Genomic DNA, 21,058 nt, shown 5'->3' with positions numbered 1-21,058 from the left:
AAGGAATTACCTCTACTAGGCTTCATGTAAATCTGTTCAGTATTTTTTGAGAAATTTTAATAAAGTGATCTGGTTAGGGCACTACACTGTTACATTTTAGAGACAGATGAACCATTAAATTGAGGATCCTCCGTGGACTTACAAATCCACAGTGGATTTGGAAATACAAAAAAAAAAAAAGTTAGGCACACACTTGGCTAGGAAGCTTTTTCTCCCGTCATCCATTGCAGATGCATGAATTTGGCCGGGTGTGAGCAGGGTCAGGATGCAGTCCAGTCCCTGCAGCCAACCCACTGCTGCACAGGGATGAGGTCTGTGAAGCATGAATAGGGCACTTGCAGAAGGTTGGGTGCATTGTCAGACTGAAGGCCAAGTACTGACTCATCCCCCCCCCCCCCCCCCAACCCCCTCTCCTCCTCAACGTAGGCCACGTGCAGCAAGGGTAAGCCTGTTGCAGAAGGCTGGGTGCAGTGAAGCTGAAGTTAGCTTTGGTTATAACACCACAACATATGTTAAAAACATTCAGGAATTCATACTAAAAAACACATTTAAAGTGCAACTGTGTTCACCGTTTTAAACTTTCGAACCACTGAAAACTGCAAATAATGGTTATGGGGAACAATCTATAATTAGCACACAAAAAGAAATAGATAATGATCTCACACTATTTATGCCAATAAATAACACCCAAAAGCTAAATGTCACCAGATAACACTTAATAAAAACAGTTAACATTGCTACATTCATAGTTGTCTCTATCTAAGTGGTAAGGGTAATGTGATACATTATTTTATCTGTTACATAATTTCATTTCATTAAGCGCAAGGTCATGAGCAATGCATTTGATGTTTAAGCTATGGTTTGCATGGCTGCTGGGTTGTTCTCTTAACCATAACTTGCACATTTAAGTGTTTTTTAAAATTATTTTTGTGCTTTAAAGTCAACATTATATCTATATACATACCCACAGATGCACACTGTATTATACTATTCATCACAACTGTTCAGTACTTAGAAAGCCTATGAGGCGCAAGAGGATAAACTGTGAGTGAGTCATGCTACCCCTTCCTCCTCAATAATGGTAATACACAATGTGAATCTGCATATATTATTGATGCCACTCTGTTCATTCATTGGTACAACTTATAAAGACAGGCATTCAAGCAAGCTCAGAAAACAATCTCATTGGTTATGTACGCAGCCTGAAGGAGTATAGACCATGCCTATCACCATGTGTCTATTGTGGTAAAAATATAAAAAACATGGATTAAGCCCACTGTTGTACAGTAACAAAGAACTTACATCGCAATGATCATTCTGCTGAATACACTTTCTGAAGATTACTCACCTCTTGAATCCCCTTCATATTGCAGACTAGTACTGGAAAGTTGAAATAGCTCCACTCCTGCATAGTCACGAATCAGCTCCAGGATCTATCCTGGAAAGAACATCTTGGAGCTGTATAAAATGCTACATCAGCCACAGACGTCCGTTTCCAATTCTTTTTTTCATGCCCCTCGAAGCCACAGGGTGCCTGTTATCAGAATTGGGTCTGAAGCTGGGTCAAAAAAACTCTCAAAGTCTGCCAAAATCCTCACCATGAAGCAAGGTCTTGTAATGGGATACGTTCTTAGTCAACTGTTATATGACAGGGAGAGGGAATGAACAGGGCCGACTGGCACCAGGGATGGAAGTGCCAGGCGAGGCAACAAAGGCTTCTTGGGGATCGCTGGTGAACTGTAATAGCCTTTGTAGAAACCATAAACTTTGCATGGTCATCATCATGGCCTTGAAATTCTGGGAATGGATCAGGGGACTTCTGATCTGTAGTCAATGCTGGTGCCGAATCTGGCACATGGCACATCTTTACGAAAACAGGCTCTGAAAATGATGCTGAGGCTGGAACATCACTGCTAACTTGTAGACATACTTTCTGCTTCTTCTTAGAAGACTTGTCTTTTAATACAACATGCTTTGAAGATTTGTTGGTCTAAGGCAAGCTGCAGCAGGAAATGGAGTTAGAGCAACAGTGGGCCTGGCGGTTTTCTCTAGCCTGCACCATGAAGAACTTTGCTTGCAGTCCCTTGATGGCCTTGGCAAACATTCCCACACTGTTTGAGTCGTATTTGAGCCCCGGACAACAGATGAAGATGTCATGAGGGTCTGAGAGTATGAGAGAGACATCTGCTTATGACAGGAGCAACATGATCTAAACATTGGGATTTTTGGGAGAGGCAGACAATCACAAGCACTGCAAAAAACACAATTTGCGAGAAGCACAACTCAAAAAGTGTTGAAGGATGCATGAAAAATGGAAATAGATGTCAGTGCATCAGACTAGTGCCTTATACAGTTCCCTGGTGTCCTAGTCAGTGTGGATCTGTGTAATATAATTTTTTAGATTGAAAACTATTTAGAACATGAAAGAAGCATACAGAGGCAACTTCATGTGACTTTTCTTAACATTTCGCTTTCTCTCTCCCCCATATATATTGCACAGTGAAATAGCCATAGTGTTGTTATGTTTGAGTTAAAACCTTTCCATTAAAAAGGCATATTTTGATTTGCCTATAACTTTTGACCCTGTGGACTGGCATGAAATGAGGAAATGTGTGATCTCCCATTTCAGCTCCCGTAGGATATTTTGCTCTCATTCACAGAATGAATGGTTGTTAGTTTGTTGTAAATCTCTTCAGTAGTTTTTGAGATATTAGCATTTAAAAAAGGTGCAGAGGGGCTTAACAGTTTAACACTTTATGTGAATCTCTGAAACTAAAAACTCTGTTCTGTGATGTGAAAAAAATTCATACAGCCATGGACTGCAAACTTTAAAGGTAGGTGACCTCCAGTACAGTGGTCATATACAGCCAAAAAGACAACTGTAGAACAAGAAGGCGGGAAACTGAGTTATGATGCTTGTGTTCCTAAATATAATTTGCAGATTTTTAGTGGTTTTGTGTTTTTGAGTTTCAAACATAACTAATTATTTAACTGTAGTTTTCAATGATACATATGGAAAATGTCACTTACCCAGTGTACATCTGTTCGTGGCATGTAGTGCTGCAGATTCACATGCTATGCATTATTCCACCATCTAGTGTTGGGCTCGGAGTGTTACAAGTTGTTTTTCTTCAAAGAAGTCTTTTTGGAGTCACGGGATCAAGAGACTCCTCCTCTCAGTAATACTGCGCATGGGCATCGATTCCATTGTTAGATTGTTTTCCCGCAAAAGGGTGTAGGAAGGAGTGATAGAGTGTAGTAATATAAATGTTGAATAGAAACAGTAAGTAAAAACAGATGTCCATGCAAATGTAAATATATATATATGTACAAATTATAAAAACTGCAACGACTACAGGCTTTCGGGGAGGAGGGAGGGTGCATGTGAATCTGCAGCACTACATGCCACGAACATATGTACACTGGGTAATTGACATTTTCAGTTCGATAGCATGTGTAGCTGCAGATACACATGCTATGCATAGACTAGAAAGCAGTTACTTTCCCCAAAAAATGCGGTGGCTAGCCTGTAGGAGTTGGAGTTGTTTGAAATAATGTTCTTAAGACAGCTTGACCGACATTGGCCTGTTGCTTTGAAAATACATCTACACAATAATGCTTTGTAAATGTATGTGGTGCATGTGGCAGCTTTACATATGTCTGCCATTGGTATATTTCGTAAAAATGCCATAAATGCACCTTTTTCCCTAGTGGGATGTGCTTTAGGTGTGATTAAAAGTTGTCTTTTTGCCTTAATGTAACATGTTTGTATACATTTAACAATCCATCTTGCTAATCCTTCTTTAGAGATAGGATTCCCTGTAGGTGGTTGTTGAAAAGCAACGAAAAGCTGCTTTGTTTTTTCTGAATTCTTTTGTTCTATCCACATAGTACATAAGAGCTCTTTTAAGGTCAAGAGTGTGAAGGGCTCTTTCTGCAATTGAATTTGGCTGTGGGAAGAAGACTGGCAATTCCACTATTTGGTTTATGTGAAAAGGTGATACCAACTTTGGCAGAAATTTTGGATTGGTTCTAAGTACAACTTTATGTTTGTGTACTTGGAAAAAAGGTTCTTCAAGAGTGAATGCTTGTATTTCACTAACTCTTCGCAATGAAGTAATAGCTTCTAGGAAAGCAACTTTCGAGGTTAAGATTTGAATCGCACATGAATGCATGGTGGGTTCAAAAAGTGGGCCCATTAATCTGGTGAGTACAATATTGAGAGTCCAAGCAGGAACAGGTGGTGTTCTGGGTGGAATAATTTGTTTTAGTCCTTCCATGAAGGCTTTAATAACTGGGACTCTAACAAGTGAGGTATGTTGTACAGTTTCTAAATATCCTGATATGGCAGTAAGATCAATCAATCAATCAATCACGATATTTATAAAGCGCGCTATGTACCCGTCAGGGTTTCGAGGCGCTGGGGGGAGGGGGGGGGGGGGGGGGGAGGTGTGCTGCAGTTAGCGGTCGAAGAGCCAGGTTTTGAGGAGACTCCTGAAGGCGAGGAGGTCCTGGGTCTGGCGTAGAGATGTGGGGAGAGAGTTCCAGGACTTGGCGGCGAGGAAGGAGAAGGATCTGCCGCTGCAGGTCTTGCGCTGGATTCGGGGGACGACGGCGAGGGCGAGGTTGGCGGATCGAAGTTGACGTGTGGGAGCGTAGAAATTTAGTCTGGAGTTGAGGTAGGAGGGTCCGGCGTTGTGAAGTGCCTTGTGAGCGTGGGTGAGGAGTTTAAAGGTGATCCTCTTCTCCACCGGGAGCCAGTGGAGTTCCCTCAGGTGAGGGGAGATGTGACATTGGCGGGGTATGTCGAGGATCAGTCGGGCGGAGGCATTTTGGATACGCTGGAGTCGTTTGATGTCTTTGGTTGGGATGCCTGTGTAGAGTGCGTTGCCGTAGTCAAGTCTGCTGCTGACGAGGGCTTGGGTCACCATCTTTCTGGTCTCTGTTGGAATCCACTTGAAGATTCTGCGGAGCATGCGGAGGGTTTGAAACAGGAGGAGGAGACGGTGCTGACCTGTTTGGACATGGTGAGTGCAGAGTCCAGGATGAAGCCGAGGTTTCTTGCGTGGCTGGCAGGGGTGGGTGGGGGTCCGAGGTCGGCGGGCCACCATGAGTCGTTCCAGGCCGAAGGAGAGCGCCCGAGGATGAGGATTTCCGTCTTGTCGGAGTTGAGTTTCAGGCGACTGTTGTTCATCCATTCGGCGATGGATTTTAGTCCTTCGTGGAGGTTTGTTTTGGCGGTGAGTGGGTCTTTGGTCAGGGAGAGGACGAGCTGGGTGTCGTCGGCGTAGGAGATGATGCTGAGGTGATGCTGGCGGGCCAGTTTTGCGAGGGGGGCCATGTAGACGTTGAACAAAGTAGGGCTGAGGGAGGATCCTTGGGGGACGCCGCAGATGAGGTTGGTGGCTTTGGAGCGAAAGGGGGAGAGTCGGAGTCTCTGAGTTCTGTCGGAGAGAAAGGATGAGATCCAGTGGAGGGCTTTGTCTTGGATGCCGGCTTCCTGGAGGCGGGTCAGTAGGGTGCGGTGGCAGACTGTGTCAAAAGCGGCTGATAGGTCGAGGAGGATGAGGGCCGAGGTTTCGCCGTTGTCCATTTGATGTCTGATGTCATCTGTGGCGGCGAGGAGAGCAGTAAGTAAGATGAATTTTAATAGATGAGAAAGCTAAATTTGATTTCTGTAAATGAAGTAGGTAACATACAATATCTTGTATTGATGCTGAAAGTGGGTATTTTAGATTGACAGTAATAAACAAATATTTCCCATTTGTTAGCAAAGCATTGCCTGGTTGTAGGTTTGCATGCTTGTTTGAGAACTTCCATGCATTCTAATGGAAGTTGTAAGTATCCAAATTCTATGACTTCAGGAGCCAAATCGCTAAGTTGAGAGCACTGGGATTTGGATGTCTGACGTGTCCTTTGTTTTGTGTTAACAAATCCGGTCTATTTGGAAGTTTGGAATGAGGTACTACTGACAGGTCTAGGAGTGTTGTGTATCAATGTTGTTGTGCCCACTTTGGGGCTATGGGTATCATGGTGAGAGAAGTCGGACGCAGTTTGTTGACCAGAAATGGAAGTAGTGGGCGAGGGGGGGGGGGGGGGGGGGAGTTTAAGAAAATATCCCTGACCAATTGATCCATAGAGCATTGTCCTTGGACAAAGTTTAGGCATTTTCGCTTGTTGCGAATAGGTCTATTTCTGGTGTCCCCCACTTTTGAAAGTACTGATAAATAAACTTGAGAGTGAATTTCCCATTCATGTATCTGTTGGTGTGTTCTGTTTAGGAGATCCGCTAGCTGATTGGGATGTATTATGCTAGTAGATGAATTTGATTGTGAATTGCCCATTTACATATTGTGGGGACCTGTGTGTTTAGCGGTCTAACAACACTAGATCTTGCAACCAACCCTGTGCTTGAGACCATTGCTGTGAGAGGCACTGTTGTAGTGTTCCCATGTTTAGTCTTGCATGAGGTACTATTGCTATGCAGGATGCCAACATTCCCATTAGTTTCATGATAAATCTTACAGTGTATTGTTGATTTGGCTGCATTTGTGGTATGAGATTTTGGAAAGTTTGTATCCTTGGTGTATTTGGATAGGCTAAGGCTTTTTGAGTATTGAGAATCGCACCCAGGTAAGGTTGTACTTGTGCTGGCTGAAGATGGGATTTTTGGTTTTGGTAGTTGAGAGTGAACCCTAATGTATGTAGGGTTTCTATTGTGTATTGAGTGTCCTGTTGACATTGTATAAAAGTGCTTGATTTTAATAGCCAATCGTCTAGATAAAGAAAGACATGTATGTGTTGTCTTCTTAGGTAGGTTGCTACTACCGCTAGATATTTTGTGAATGTTTAGTCTTGCATGTGGAACTATAGCTATGCACGATGCCATCATCCCTAGAATGTTCATGATGAATCTTACAGTATATTGTTGATTTGGCTGTATTTGTGGTATGAGATTGTGGAAAGCGTGTATCCCTTGTGTATTTGGATAAGCTAGGGCTTTCTGAGTATTTAGAATAGCACCTAGGTAAGGCTGTACTTGTGCTGGTTGAAGGTGTGATTTTTGGTAACTGAGAGTGAACCCTAGTGCATGTGGGGTTTCTATCACATATCGAGTGTGTTGTTGGCATTGTGTAAAATTGATTGATTATATTAGCCAATTGTCTAGATATGGAAAGACATGAATGTGTTGTCTGCTTAAGTAGGCTGCTACTGCTGCTAAACATTTTGTGAACACTCTTGGAGCTGTTGTTATGCCAAATGGCAAAACTTTGAACTGGTAATGTTTTCCGGCTAACAGGATCTGAGGTCTAGGATGGGCCTGAGAGTGACATCCTTTTTGGGAATGAGGAAGAAGAGGGCGTATACTCCTTTTTCTTGTTGAGAATGTGGGACCATTTCTATTGCCTGTTTTAGTAGTAGCGATTGTACTTCTTGCTGTAATAGAACATTGTGACGATTGGATAGTATCAAATACAGTGTAATTGAAGGCATAAGAAAGGACATCCGCGGAGGTGATAGGGAGAAAAATTTGAGAAAATTTGAATCTAGATACATTTTGTTACTAGACTCAAGAGAACCAGCAGGGTTAAACTCTAGCGAAGAATTATATATCCATTTGTGTTAATTCACGTGGGTCCCCTCCATTGTAACTCACTTCCACTTGGGTATACACTTACTTATTTATTATTATTTTTTCTCCCTTTCAGTAAGGTTTTTCCTCCATATATCTAACTCACCTTTTTACAAATGTAAATAATTACAACATTGATTTAGTTCAAGTTTGGTCATAGCTGATCACAGCTATATCTACAGTGATATCTACAACATAGGGGTTGCAGTTTTCTAATGAATTTGGTAATGAGTTTCCAGCAGGTCTTCATATTTTCTAGGGTTATGTTGTTTAGTTGTGTTTGTGTTTTTTTGTGTTTTGGCTCTGTATAGATTAACGTGTAATTAATCATTCATTGTAATTGACATAAGTGATGATTAGTATGATTTTATATTTTTCTTGTTCATTTACATTTTGTTTACAAAAATGGGGTTTATGTAGAAAAAACACCAAAAACGTGATATGGGAAATCTCATTTATAGTCACATACAATGTTTTTTGGAAAGAAATAATGATAGACACTTTATGTTGCATTATGATTTGGTGGTACCATGTTGCTTTAAGAAAATCACTTGTATATAAAGGGGGAAAAAATGGCGGCCCCCACAGGTTGAGAAAGGCGGAGACGCCGAAACGCGTTCCTGTTTGGTTATATTAAACCTTATTTAGCACATTCACGGAGTGCCGGGTGCCTTATTTATTTATAAGGTGTTATATATATATATATATATATATATATATATATATATATATAATGTCACTTACCCAGAGTACATCTGTTCGTGGCATGAGACGTTGCAGATTCACATGCTTTGCACATCCCGCCATCTAGTGTTGGGCTCGGAGTGTTACAAGTTGTTTTTCTTCGAAGAAGTCTTTTCGAGTCACGAGATCGAGGGACTCCTCCCCTTTCGGCTCCATTGTGCATGGGTGTCGACTCCATCTTAGATTGTTTTCCCCGCAGAGGGTGAGGTAGGAGTTGTGTATTATAGTAATAGTGCCCATGCAATGGAGTAAATATGTATGTACATAATGTGGTTTAAAGCAATATATTTACAAATTTACAAATGTTCAAGATCAACTTCGAAACGGCTACAGGCTCCCGGGGAGGCGGGTGGGTGCATGTGAATCTGCAGCGTATCATGCTACTAACAGATGTACACTGGGTAAGTGACATGTTCCGTTCGATGGCAAGTGTAGCTGCAGATACACATGCTTTGCACAGACTAGTAAGCAGTTATCTCCCCAAAAGCGGTGGCTCAGCCTGTAGGAGTTGAAGTTGTTTGAAATAAAGTTCGTAGTACTGCTTGTCCTACTGTGGCTTGCTGTGTTGTTAACACATCCACGCAGTAATGTTTGGTAAAGGTTTGAGGCATAGACCATGTGGCTGCCTTACATATTTCAGTCATTGGAATGTTTCCTAGAAAGGCCATAGTAGCACCTTTCTTTCTAGTTGAGTGTGCCTTTGGTGTTATAGGCAGTTCTCTTTTTGCTTGAGATAACAGGTTTGAATGCATTTAACTATCCATCTGGCAATGCCTTGTTTGGATATTGGATTCCCTGTATGATGTTTTTGAAAAGCAACGAACAGTTTTTTTTTTTTCCGAATTAGTTTTGTTCTATCAATGTAGTACATTAAAGCTCTTTTGATGTCTAATGTATGTAGTGCTCTTTCAGCTACAGAATCTGGTTCTGGAAAGAACACTGGTAGTTCTACTGTTTGATTTAAGTGGAACGGTGATATGACTTTTGGTAAGAACTTAGGATTTGTTCGTAAAACTACTTTATGCTTGTGTATCTGAATAAAGGGTTCTTGTATGGTAAATGCCTGTATTTCACTTACTCTTCTTAGAGATGTGATGGCAATTAGAAATGCTACTTTCCATGTTAAATATTGTATCTCACATGAGTGCATGGGTTCAAACGGTGGACCCATGAGCCGTGTTAAGACAATGTTGAGGTTCCACGAAGGAACTGGTGGTGTTCTTGGTGGGATAATTGTTTTTAGGCCCTCCATAAAAGCCTTTATGACTGGGATCCTAAAGAGTGAAGTTGAGTGCGTAATTTGCAGATAAGCTGAAATTGTGGTGAGATGTATTTTAATGGATGAAAAAGCTAGCTTTGACTTTTGTAAGTGTAGTAAGTAGCTTACGATGTCTTTGGCAGATTCGTGTAAGGGTTGAATTTGATTACTATGGCAGTAGTAAACAAATAGTTTCCATTTATTTGCATAGCAATGTCTTGTGGTAGGTTTTCTAGCTTGTTTTATGACCTCCATACATTCATGTGTAAGGTCTAGATGTCCGAAGTCTAAGTCTTCAGGAGCCAAATTGCTAGATTCAGCGATGCTGGATTTGGGTGTCTGATCTGTTGTTTGTGTTGAGTTAACAGATCTGGTCTGTTTGGCTGTTTGACATGAGGTCTAGTAGTGTTGTGTACCAAGGTTGTCTTGCCCAAGTTGGTGCTATTAGTATAAGTTTGAGTTTGTTTTGACTCAATTTGTTTACCAGATATGGAAGGAGTGGGAGAGGGGGAAAAGCGTATGCAAATATCCCTGACCAACTCATCCATAACGCATTGCCCTGAGACTGATCCTGTGGGTATCTGGATGCGAAGTTTTGGCATTTTACGTTTTCTTTTGTTGCAAATAGGTCTGTTCCCCATCTTTGGAAGTAATTGTTTAGTATTTAGGGGTGAATCTCCCATTCGTGGATCTGTTGGTGATCCCGAGAGAGATTGTCTGCTAACTGATTCTGAATACCGGGAATAAACTGCGCTATTAGGCGAATGTGGTTGTGAATCGCCCAATGCCATAGTCTCTGTGCCAGGAGACACAACTGTGTCGAGTGTGTTCCTCCCTGTTTGTTCAGATAATACATCGTTGTCATGTTGTCTGTTTTGACAAGAATGTGTTTGTGGCTTATTATAGGTTGAAATGCTTTCAACGCTAGAAATACTGCCAGTAGTTCTAAGTGATTTATGTGAAACTGTCTCTGCTGAGTGTCCCATTGTCCTTGGTTGCTGTGTTGGTTGAGGTGTGCTCCCCACCCTATCATGGAGGCATCTGTCATTATTACGTATTGAGGCACTGGGTCTTGAAAAGGCCGCCCTTGGTTTAAATTTATAGTGTTCCACCATTGAAGCGAGGTGTATGTTTGGTGGTCTATCAACACTAGATCTTGAAGTTGACCCTGTGCCTATGGCCATTGTGATGCTAGGCACTGTTGTAAGGGCCGCACGTGCAATCTTGCGTTTGGGACAATGGCTATGCATGAGGACATCATGCCTAGTAGTTTCATCACCATCTTCACTTGTATCTTTTGTTTTGGGTACATGGCTTGTATTACATTGTGAAATGCCTGTACCCTTTGTGGGCAATCCCTTTTGTTGTGTTGATTGTCGCCCCTAAGTATTGCTGTGTTTGACACGGCTGAAGGTGTGACTTGTTGTAGTTGAGTGAGAAACCTAGTTTGTGGAGGGTTTCTATGACATACTTTGTGTGTTGTGAACACCGTTCTTGCGTGTTGGTTTTGATTAACCAATCGTCTAGGTACGGGAACACATGTATTTGCTGCCTTCTGATATGAGCAGCTACTACTGCCAGGCATTTTGTAAAAACTCTTGGCGCAGTTGTTATTCCGAATGGCAACACTTTGAATTGGTATTGTACCCCTTGGAATACAAATCTTAGGTACTTTCTGTGTGAAGGATGTATTGGTATATGGAAATATGCATCCTTTAGGTCTAGTGTTGTCATGTAGTCTTGTTGCTTGAGCAGTGGGATTACGTCTTGTAATGTCACCATGTGAAAGTGATCTGATTTGATGTAGATATTTAATGTCCTGAGATCTAATATAGGTCTTAGAGTTATGTCTTTTTTGGGTATGAGAAAGTACAGCGAGTAAACTCCTGTTCCTCTCTGATGACTTGGTACCAGTTCTATTGCATCTTTTTGTAACAACGCTTGGACCTCCAGTTGTAGAAGATCCATGTGTTGTTTTGACATATTGTGTGTTTTCGGTGGGACATTTGGAGGGAATTGTAGAAATTCTATGCAATAACCATGTTGGATAATGGCTAGAACCCACGTGTCTGTTGTTATTTCCTCCCATTGTTTGCAGAAGTTGGTTAGTCTCCCCCCCACTGGTGTTATGTGTTGGGGATTTGTGATGCCGAAGTCACTGTTTGTTTTGTGGAGTTTTGGGGCTTTGGAACTTCCCTCTACTCTTTGGGAACTGTCAGCCTCTATACTGTCCTCGAAAACTTCTCCGCTGGTATTGGCTCTGATAAGTGGGCCTTGTTTGTGAGGTTGTGGGTTCTGTGCTTTGTCCTCGAAACCCCCCTCGAAACTGTGTTTTCCGGAATGTGCCTCTGCTCTGTGGGGAGTAGAGTGCGCCCATGGCTTTGGCTGTATCAGTGTTCTTTTTAAGTTTTTTGATAGCAGTGTCCACCTCCGGCCCAAACAACTGCTGTCCGTTAAATGGCATATTCAGCATGGCTTGTTGTATTTCCGGCTTGAATCCTGATGTACGCAGCCATGCATGTCTCCGTATTGTCACTGCTGTGTTTACAGTCCTAGCAGCTGTGTCTGCTGCATCCATTGCTGACCGTATCTGATTGTTTGAGATACTCTGTCCTTCTTCCACCACTTGTTGTGCTCTTTTCTGGAACTCCTTGGGCAAATGTTCTATAAAATGTTGCATTTCGTCCTAATGAGCCCTATCATATCTGGCCAACAAAGCCTGTGAGTTGGCAATGCGCCACTGGTTGGCTGCCTGTGCCGCCACTCTTTTCCCCACCGCGTCGAACTTACGACTCTCTTTGTCTGGAGGTGGTGCATCTCCTGAGGTGTGTGAATTCGCCCTCTTGCGAGCTGCCCCTACTACCACTGAGTCTGGTGTTAACTGTTGTGTGATGTACACAGGGTCTGTTGGTGGTGGTTTATATTTTTTCTCCACCCTTGGAGTAATGGCTCTTCCTTTCACAGGCTCCTCAAACACTTGTTTGGAGTGTTTTAGCATTCCAGGTAGCATGGGGAGGCTCTGGTACTGGCTGTGTGTGGACGACAGTGTATTAAATAGAATGTCGTCTTCAATTGGTTCTGCATGCAGGCTGATATTATGAAACGCCGCTGCTCTTGACACCACCTGTGCGTAAGCGGTACTGTCCTCTGGTGGTGACGGTCTAGCTGGATAACATCCGGGACTGTTATCTGACACTGGCGCATCATAAAGATCCCACGCGTCTGGATCATCCTGACTCATCCCTGTATGAGTTGGGGATTGAATCATTGGTGGAGTGGCTACCGGTGATGGTTGTGGAGATGGTGGCGGGGTTACTTGTTTAGCCACCTTTGCCTGTGGCTGCTTGTCTTTCTCTTGGAAGGCAAGTATCCGTTTCATCCGAATCGGAGGGAGAGTACTGATCTTCCCTGTTTCCTTTTGGATGTGGAGCCTTGTTTGGGTGTAATCTGGCTCCATTGTCTCTAGTTCCTGTCCAAATCTATGTGTTTGCATTTGTGAGGACAGGCCTTGTTCCTCTGAGTAGGAACTTGTTTTCGGTTCCGAGGCCAGATGTTTTGGTATCGAAACCTTTTCGGCTGCTTTTTTCGGTTCCGACTACACTTTTTTGCTCTTCTGCGTACTGATTTCTCGGTGCCGACTTGTTTCGGTGCCGCTCTCTCAGTGCCGAGATTGCTCTTACCCTGTGTCTCGGGGTCGAGTCTGCTCTGTGCCGGTATCTCGACCGGAGTCGGATGACTTCGACACATGCATGCCCTTTTTCGGTGCCGATGCTCGGTCACCTATTTTTCGGGTTAAGCAATGGCCTGCCGGCGATGGCGTCCCCTGGGCTTTACTGGTTTTGTGCGAGTTTTGTGTATCGACGCCTTACTCACGGTTTTCGGCATCTATTCAGGATCGACCTCTTCCGAGTCAGAATCCTCGATGGAGAAGGCTTCTTCTTCTTCCTCCATGTGTTTTTGTCCTTTCGGCACCGACACCATCTGTAGTCTTCTTGCTCTTCGGTCCCTTAAGGTCTTTCTGGACCGAAACGCTCGACAGGCCTCACAGGTATCCTCTTTGTGTTCTGGAGACAAGCACAAATTACAGACCAAATGCTGATCTGTATAAGGATACTAGTTGTGACATTCGGGGCAGAAGCGGAATGGGGTCCGTTCCATTAGCCTTGAAGACGCACGTGGTCGGGCCGACCAGGCCCGCCGGGGAATCGAAAACCCCATAGGGCTGCCGGAGCTCTTAAAAATTCGGTGTCGATCTGTTGTAACTAACCCGATACCGAACGCAAACAATACCGTCGAATTTTCCGAGATTTTCACTAACTTTCCGAACTGAAACACGGAGCGAAAAGGAACATGTCCTAACCCGATGGCGGAAAGAAAACAATCTAAGATGGAGTCGACGCCCATGCGCAATGGAGCCGAAAGGGGAGGAGACCCTCGATCTCGTGACTCGAAAAGACTTCTTTGAAGGAAAACAACTTGTAACACTCCGAGCCCAACACTAGATGGCGGGATGTGCAAAGCATGTGCATCTGCAGCTACACATGCCATCGAACATATATATATATATATATATATATACATATATATATATATGTTTTTCTTCGAAGAAGTCTTTTTGAGTCACGAGACCGAGTGGCTCCTCCCTTTCGGCTCCATTGCTCATGGGCGTCGACTCCATCTTAGACTGTTTTCCCCGCAGAGGGTGAGGTAGGAGTTGTGAGTATACTAGAGGTCCTAATGCAAAGGAGTAGTTATGTATGTACTTATTGTGTATCAAAAGAATATTTATTTACATATTTACAATTTTCATTCAACTAAGAACGGCTACAGGCTACCGGGGAGGTGGGAGGGCGCATGTGAATCTGCAGCGTCTCATGCCACGAACAGATGTACACTGGGTAAGTGACATTTCGCGTTCGGTGGCATGTGTAGCTGCAGATACACATGCTGTGCATAGACTAACAAGCAGTAATCTCCCCAAAAAGCGGTGGTTTAGCCTGTAGGAGTTTAAGTTGTCTGAAATAATGTTCTTAATACAGCCTGTCCTACTGTGGCTTGTTGCATTGCTAACACATCTACACAGTAATGCTTAGTAAATGTATGAGGCGTAGACCAGGTGGCTGCCTTACAAATTTCCGTCATAGGTATATTCCCAAGAAAAGCCATTGTGGCGCCTTTTTTTCTTCGTGGAATGTGCTCTTGGTGTAATAGGTAAATCTCTTTTTGCTTTAATATAGCAAGTTTGAATACATTTAACTATCCATCTGGTGATGCCTTGTTTGGATATAGGATTACCTGCATGAGGTTTTTGGAAGGCTACAAACAATTGTTTTGTTTTACGAAATTGTTTTGTTCTGTCAATGTAATACATTAGTGCTCTTTTTATGTCTAATGTATGTAATGCTCTTTCGGCTACTGAGTCTGGTTGGGGAAAGAAGCCTGAGAGTTCCACAGTTTTGTGTAGGTGGAATGGTGATATGACTTTTGGTAAGAATTTCGGATTTGTACGGAGAACCACTTTATGTTTATGTATTTGTATAAAGGGTTCTTGAATAGTAAATGCTTGTATCTCACTTACTCTTCTAAGTGATGTGATAGCTATTAGAAAGGCTACTTTCCAAATCATATATTGCATTTCACAAGAAAGCATGGGTTCGAATGGTGGGCCCATGAGTCGTGTTGATACAATATTAAGGTTACACAAAGGTACTGGTGGTGTCCTTGGGGGTATGATTCTTTTTAGTCCCTTCATAAATGCTTTAATGACTGGGATTCTAAAAAGCGATGTTGTATGAGTAATCTGCAGATAGGCAGATATTGCAGTGAGATGTATTTTAATGGAAGAGAATGCTAGATTAGACTTTTGTAAGTGGAATAAGTAGCTTACAATGTCCTTTGTGGAGGCATGTAGTGGTTGGATCTGGGTAGTGTGGCAGTAGCAAACAAATCTTTTCCATTTGTTTGCGTAACAATGACTTGTTGTTGGTTTTCTTGCTTGTTTAATGACCTCCATACACTCTTGTGTAAGATTTAAATATCCGAATTCTAAGACTTCAGGAGCCAGATCGCTAGATTGAGCGATGCTGGATTCGGGTGTCTGATCTGTTGTTTGTGTTGGGTTAACAGATCTGGTATGTTTGGTAGTTTGATGTGGGGTACTACCGATAAGTCCAAGAGTGTTGTGTACCACGGTTGGCGAGCCCAGGTCGGTGCAATGAGTATTAGTTTGAGTTTGTTTTGACTTAGTTTGTTGACCAGATAAGAAATGAGTGGGAGAGGGGGGAAAAGCGTAAGCAAATATCCCTGACCAACTCATCCACAGTGCATTGCCCTTGGATTGAGGGTGTGGGTACCTGGACACAAAGTTTTGGCATTTTGCGTTTTCTTTAGTTGCGAATAGGTCTAGGTTTGGTGTTCCCCAGTGGTGGAAGTGATCCTGTAGGATCTGGGGATGAATTTCCCATTTGTGAGTTTGCTGGCGGTCTCGACTGAGATTGTCGGCTAACTGATTCTGAATGCCTGGTATGTATTGTGCTGTCAGGCGAATGTGATTGTGAATTGCCCAATGCCAAATTCTTTGTGCTAAGAGACACAGTTGTGACGAGTGTGTCCCCCCTTGTTTGTTGAGATAATACATTGTTGTCATGTTGTCAGTTTTGACAAGGATGTGTTTGTGGGCTACCAGGGGTTGAAATGCTTTTTATAATAGAAACACCGCTAGCAGTTCCAAATGATTTATGTGAAGTTGTTTTTGCTGATTGTCCCATTGGCCCTGTATGCTGTGCTTGTTGAGGTGTGCTCCCCACCCTATCATGGAAGCATCTGTTTTGATAACAGCTTGAGGCACTGGGTCTTGGAATGGCCGCCCTTTGTTTAAATTTATAGGGTTCCACCATTGAAGCAAGAAGTGTGTTTGGCGGTCTATCAACACTACATCTTGAAGTTGACCCTGTGCTTGTGTCCATTGTTTTGCTAGGCACAGTTGTAAGGGCCTCATGTGTAACCTTGCATTTGGGACAATGGCTATGCATGAAGACATCATGCCTAGAAGTTTCATTACAAACCTTACTGGGCAGTGTTGGTTTGACTGTATGCTTGATGTTACATTTTGGAACACTTGGACCCTTTGTGGACTAGGAGTGGCAATTGCTCTTTGTGTGTTGAGTGTTGCTACCAAGTATTGTTGTATTTGGGATGGTTGCAGATTTGATTTCTGGTAATTTATAGAGAACCCTAGTTTGTATAGAGTTTCTATGACGTATTGCGTGTGAAAAAGACATTGTTGTTGAGTGTTGGTTTTTATTAGCCAGCTGTCAAAATATGGGAATACGTGCATGTGCTGTCTCATGTGAGCGGCTACTACTGCTAGGCATTTTGTGAATACTCTAGGGGCTGTTATTATACCGAACGGTAGCACTTTGAATTGATAGTGTACGCCTTTTATTACAAACCTTAAGTATTTTCTGTGAGAAGGATGGATGGGTATGTGGAAATACGCATCCTTGAGATCCAATATTGACATGTAGTCCTCCTTTTTTAGAAAGGGAACCACGTCTTGAAGTGTTACCATGTGGAAGTGGTCTGATTTGATGAAGAGATTCAGTGTTCTGAGATCTAAGATAGGTCTTAACGTTTTGTCCTTTTTTGGAATTAGGAAATATAGTGAGTAGACGCCTGTTCCTTTCTGATGATTGGGTACTAGCTCTATTGCTTGTTTTTGTAATAGTGCTTGGACTTCTATTTGTAATAGGTCTAAGTGTTGTTTGGACAGATTGTGTGTTCTTGGTGGCACATCTGGTGGGAAATTTGTGACTTCTATGCAATAACCATGTTGGATAATTGATAGGACCCATGCGTCTGTGGTAATATGTGTCCAGTTATGATAATATGCGGTTAGCCTCCTCCCCACTGGTGATAAGTGTTGGGGTTTTGCGACATTGAAGTCACTGTTTGGTTTGGCTTGGTTTGGCTGCTTGGAACTTTCCCATTCCTCTTGGGAATTGTCCTCTATAGGAACCACGAAATCCTCCCCTTTGATATTGTGCCTGATAGGTGGGTCTGGTTTGAGAGGTGGAAGGCTCTGATGTTTGCTGTCGAAAACCTCCTCTGAATTGTGGTTTCCTAAATGTGCCTCTGACTTGTGGGGAGTAGAGCGCGCCCATGGCTTTGGCCGTGTCCTTTTTTAACTTTTCAATTGCTGTGTCAACTTCTGGCCCAAACAACTGTTCTTGGTTAAAAGGCATGTTCAACACTGCTTGTTGGATCTCTGGCTTGAATCCAGAGCTTCTTAACCATGCATGCCTGCGAATGGTTACCGCCGTGTTGACTGTTCGTTCTGCCGTGTCTGCCGAGTCTAGTGTGGACCTTATCTGGTTGTTGGATATGGCCTGTCCTTCTTCCACAACCTGTTGGGCACGTTTCTGGTGTTCTTTGGGCAAGTGCTGTATGATGTGTTGCATCTCGTCCCAGTGTGCTCTGTCGTAGCGAGCAAGTATGGCTTGCGAATTAGCAATCCACCATTGATTGGCTACTTGTGCTGCCACTCGTTTGCCCGCTGCGTGAAACTTTCTGCTCTCTTTGTCAGGCGGTGGAGCATCTCCTGACGATTGAGAGTTTACTCTTTTTCTTGCTGCTCCTACAACCAATGAGTCAGGTGTAAATTGTTGTGTTATGAACACAGGATCCGTTGGGGTAGGCTTGTACTTCTTCTCAACCCTAGGAGTGATAGCCCTTCCTTTAACTGGCTCCTGGAATACTTGTTTTGCGTGTTTGAGCATACCCGGGAGCATTGGCAGACTTTGATAGGAAGCGTGGGTGGATGCCAAGGTGTTGAACAGGAAATCATCCTCCATTGGCTCCGAATGCATTGCTACGTTGTGGAACATAGCTGCCCTGGATAGTACCTGCGTATATGCAGTACTTTCCTCCGGAGGTGACGGCTTTGTTGGATGACAATCCGGACTGTTATCCGATACTGGTGCATCATATAAGTCCCATGCATCAGCATCATCCTGTGTCATCCCTGTATGTGTGGTTGACTGCATTGGAGGTGTTCCCACTGGAGACAGTTGTGGTGAGTGCGGTGGGGACGGTTGTGGTGAAAACCTTGGTGGTGGGGATTTGTCTCTAACCACTTCTGCCTTAGACTGCATTTCTGTCTCCTGAAATGCAAGTTTCCTTTTAGACTTGATTGGAGGTAGAGTTTGTATTTTTCCAGTCTCTTTCTGGATATGCAACCTCCTTTGTGTATGGTCCGGTTCATCCATACTTAATTACTGCTCAAATCTATGTCTTTCCTTCATTTGACTGGAAAGTTCTTGTTCTTCTGTGTAAGAGCTTCTATTCAGCTCCGAAGCCGCTTTTTTCGGTACCGAGGTTTCAGATATAGTCTTTTTCGGTTCTGATGATATTTTTCTCACTTTGGGTGAGTCGAACTCTCGGTGTCGAGAGCGTTCAGTGCCGGAATCTTCACCAGAGTCGGAAGTCTTCGGCAAATCCCTGGCCTTTTTTTCGGTGCCGATGTTTGGTCACCTTCTTTTCGATGGGTTAAGCCATGGCCTGTTGGCGGTGGCATCCCCTTGGCCTTAAAGATCTTTGTGTGAGCTTTGGACGGGCAGGCTTACTCACTGTTCGCTGCACCTTCGAGGTTCGGTCACTTTCGGATTCGTCAGAGTACGATCCCTGGATGGAAATGCTTTCTTCTTCTCAGACGTCGAGTTCTCTCTCGGTGTCGACGCCTTTTGCAGTCTTCTTGCTCGTCGATCTCTTAGGATCTTTTTTTTATCAAAACGCTTGACAAGCCCTCAAGTATCCTCCCTGTGTTCCGGTGACAAACACAGATTACAGACCAGGTGCTGGTCTGTATAGGGATACTTTGAACGACACTTCGGACAGAAGCAGAAGGGGGTCCGGTCCATTAGTCTTCAACGACGGGCGTGGTCGGGCCGACCAGGCCCGGGTGAAGAAAGGAATCCCCAATGGGCCGCCGGAGCGCTCTTTATGTCGGTGCCGATACAATAACACTAACCCGGTACCGAACGATAACAATACCGTCGAATTTTTGATAATTTAGCTAACTTTCCCGATTCAAAATACGGAGCGAAGAGGAACACGCCCGAACCCGATGGCAGAAAGAAAACAATCTAAGATGGAGTTGACGCCCATGCGCAATGGAGCCGAAATGGAGGAGTCACTCGGTCTCGTGACTCGAAAAGACTTCTTCGAAGAAAAACAACTTGTAACACTCCGAGCCCAACACTAGATGGCAGGATAATGCACAGCATGTGTATCTGCAGTTACACATGCCACCGAACATATATATATACACACACACACACAGATTCAGACGTGTTACAGAGGTAGCAATAGTGCCTTTATAGTTATGGTTAAGTCAGAGTTTCCACTGAAAAGGCATTTTACGTTTTTTTAATAAATTTGGTGCAGTTTGATGAATCACCACAAACGTTTACCCTCCCCTCCCAAAAAGTACATCCACTTTAGGTTTTTCAAGACATACTTTAGGCAGATTCAGGTGGAAGCCTAAAAATAGGTTTCTTTAATCATCCATTCGGAGAAAAAAATAGATGAATAGACCGGGCATGTAACTCAAGTAAGTCCCTTTGCTTGATTTGGTGTAAATCTGTTCAGTAGATTTAGAGAAATTAGCGTTATAAAATGTTTGGTTCTATGAATGAAGAGAATTTGTTTTTTTTTACGATAACTGAACAAATATGTTTCATAAATTCAGTCAAAAAAATGGAACACCATTGGGCGAGGGAGCTTTTTCTACTGTCATTTATTGTGGATTTCGAAATCCAGCTGCAGATTCACTAATCCATCACAGTCTGACTAGATGGCTGTTTCCGAAAAAAAAATGGTGGCGTTTACTATGTCCCAGCATGATGCAGCAAGCACTGTTAAGAAAAATAAACATATAAAGCAAATTGTAAAGAACTCCTGAACAGACTAGTGGATGTTGATGACTTACTAAAAGTGTGTGTATGTCTATATATGAATTTTTAAACACATGAGCTGTGTCTAGGTTATACCTGTAAAATGGCTGAGCGGCTTCAGTGTTGCCCTTGAAGCCAGGGAACCTAGGTTGAAATCCTGGGCTCAGTGCTATCATGTCAGGGCAAATCACTTAATTGTCCTGTGACGAAACAAGTAGAAAAAGTATTTATGTAATCCCGCTTGATTTATACAATCCTCGACCCCCTCATCTAATGAACAGCACTTCACTGCTTCGCAGCTAGGTTTACGGCATATAAAAAGCAATACATTCATAGATCAAGGGCATAATGGAGAAGGTTACCTTAATGTGCAGATTCCTGTGAGGCAACAAATGTCATGCACAGTAGTGGTTAGTTGCCTGTGGTGGGCTGGTCATCAGCAATGGGTTGGTCAACTCCTGCTATTCACAG

At 43.1% G+C, this 21,058-nt stretch overlaps 1 protein-coding gene across 2 annotated transcripts in view; it reads right to left on the bottom strand.

Moving 5' to 3' along the window:
- ZMYND11 (zinc finger MYND-type containing 11) overlaps positions 1-21,058 on the bottom strand; it is a 572,905-nt gene that overhangs the window by 394,058 nt on the left and 157,789 nt on the right. The gene's annotated exons all lie outside the window — the stretch shown is intronic.

The sequence above is a fragment of the Pleurodeles waltl genome, chromosome 10, assembly GCF_031143425.1.
Source record: "Pleurodeles waltl isolate 20211129_DDA chromosome 10, aPleWal1.hap1.20221129, whole genome shotgun sequence".
NCBI lineage: Eukaryota > Metazoa > Chordata > Amphibia > Caudata > Salamandridae > Pleurodeles > Pleurodeles waltl.
Note: the sequence above shows the minus strand (reverse complement) of the source record. Positions and strands in the feature narration are given on the sequence as shown.